Consider the following 2,589-nt stretch of genomic DNA (forward strand, 5'->3'; position numbering starts at 1 on the left):
CGAATTATCTATGCTTATTGTGCAGAGCAAAAGACACTTTTTGGACATATTATTTCAGTCAGACATCTATATTTTTAATTGAATGCCGTCGTGGACACATAGGACTGGAATGCTTTTTAGTGAACGTTTGCCGTGGAAATGCGTACGCAGAAATAAGTTTTCCGTACCGTCATTACATTACAGTGATATCATGCCTAGGTTTGGCGTTGTTTTACGTAGGTTTTCTTGTTTTGGTGACATCCTGTTGTGCGCCTAGGGCGTGCAACAATTGCATAGGATGTGTAAGGTCTTAAGAATGCGGTTTTTCCATAAAAATAGGCCCCAAACTAAGCTTATAAAAAATCAGGTAGTAAAAGTTCTTTGACGTTTGCACATTCAAGACCAAGGAATTCTCTACGATGAGAGGTATGAATCTTTGAAATCCTTTTACACTTAACCGCGATAGATTTAGGAACAAATCTATGTTAATATCGTTAACTAGTCGTTATATTTTATAGCTTGTTTTTCTACATAATGGTTAGCCATATCGTTTCATGTTGTTGTAATATTCTAAGTCGCATTATCCGCGTAATTTAGTACAAAGTTATTCACGCAGTTAGTAATTTCGTATCACGGCTGAGTGATCTGTCTTTAAAACTCTTAAACAACGGTTTTTACTAAGGTCCGCTATCGCTAGAACCAACCCGCCTTATACTCGCTTGTTTGAAAACCTTTTTTACTACTACGATAAATAGCCTTCACTACTGTCTCTGCGGGATAAAAGACCTTTTCTTTCCAACCCCGTTATTCGTTCCTACTTAAACTCTACACATCAAGTCATTGTCGCGACCGCGATGTTCAGTAACCGTGTATTCTTATTTGGTCATAACAAAGGTTAAAAACTTACCTACAGCCATAGTTAACCGCTAGTCAATTTTTTCCTAATTGCTTTTTTCAGTGTTTTTGTTCATTTTTAAACGTTTACGCGGTGTGAGGCTTGTACGTGGGTGAAACTTTGCAACTAGTAATTTTTCCTCGCGTCTTGTAAACCTTGGCTCATCAGTATGCAATATTCAATTACCTGGACAGGTATTTACGTTATTTCCGTTTCTATTATATTCTAGCAAACTGTATTTATTCAGAACTTTTTAGCTATTTAGATAAGCTACAAATTTATTTTTCTCATTTGTAAATATTTTTTTCTTGTTTTCCATGAGAGATGTCCTGTAATCTCGTATCCCGTTGTTTTTTTTTCATGTATTGTAAAGTTGTGTGAATTTTTTCAATACATATCTTCATCATTTTGTCAAAACCACTTGCAATCCTGATCATAGCTGAGGCGCCTTGCCGCCGGTTACATTTATTGTCGTATATTGCTAAGTGCTGCTTCAGCGTAATATCAACGCACTACTTCAGTGTTATCATGTTTTGCATATTACATTGATTCGCTAAACAAAGCCTAACCATTTACTTCATTTTATTACCCGCTTGTAATGCTGGCCCACTCCTTCGCATACAAAAATAATGCCAAAAATGAAAGAAAATTCAAAGTCAGAAAAATAACTTGAAAAATATAAATAAAATAAGAAATGATGAAAAACCATGTAAGTTAATTGAGGTTAAAAAAAAGCAATCACAGTGATGTTTTCAACCAGACGCCATTTTGATTGGTGAGTGAAATCGCTGCTTTCCTCTCGTCATACCGCTGGGCTATGAGAACAACAGGGCCGACCCCAAGATTTATTTTCATTTGTATCATTTCACTATGAGAAACTGGTTGGCCATGCACTGGCTCATTGGTCTCATTGCTAAATCCAAATCAAATACAAATACTAAGCTTGCTTTTTTCTTTCTTTCTTTCTTTCTTGGGAGGGGGGGGGGGTTTCTTTTTCCTTTCTTATCTTATTTTTATTTTATTTTATTTTATTTTTTAATTTTAATTTTTTTTAATCAATCTTCAATTTTATCTTAATTTTTTTTTTCAAATTTTTTTTTTAATCTATATTTCTATTTTTCTACGCAAGCCCGAGGGACATTTCAGACTTCAGACTTTGGATCTTTCAAGGAGGCTTCCGTCCTTCGCCATAAGTACAAAACTCCCTTGACAAATGGAGGCAGAGGTTTTTCTTTCTAGACTCAGCTTTTTTGCCAAGTAAAACAATCTTTCACTGGATTCCCATCACAGCATGTACAATCATAACAACTGCAGAAAACCGCGTGTAATGTCAGTAGTCCATTGGAACCTGCCTGTATACTAAAAAGCCAGATGATTCATATTTGACCCTCATTTGAAGAAAAGCTTGAGTGAGTTTTGCAAAATGTAAAATAAGGGCTGGCCTGGCGCTAGGTTGAACTCTGAAGTCTGAAATATGCCTAGGTTTTGAAGTCTGAAGGACCCTCTAGGGCTTCCGTATTTTCATTTCGTTTTTCTTTAATTTTCATTACATTTAATTTATTTTTTATTTTCATTTTATTTTCATTTTTCATTTCATTTTTATTTTTTCAAAAGTTATTTTTCTTTACCTTACCCAGTGTACTCTTATTGAAATCATCCGTGAAATTCAATCTTGTGGGTCGGCCCTGCGTTCTCATAGCCAGCGGTATCCCAGA

The sequence above is a fragment of the Actinia tenebrosa genome, unplaced genomic scaffold, assembly GCF_029948245.1.
Source record: "Actinia tenebrosa isolate PJP-AT-01 unplaced genomic scaffold, QUT_ActTen_1.0 PGA_scaffold1__47_contigs__length_23844297, whole genome shotgun sequence".
NCBI classification, from domain to species: Eukaryota; Metazoa; Cnidaria; class Anthozoa; order Actiniaria; family Actiniidae; genus Actinia; species Actinia tenebrosa.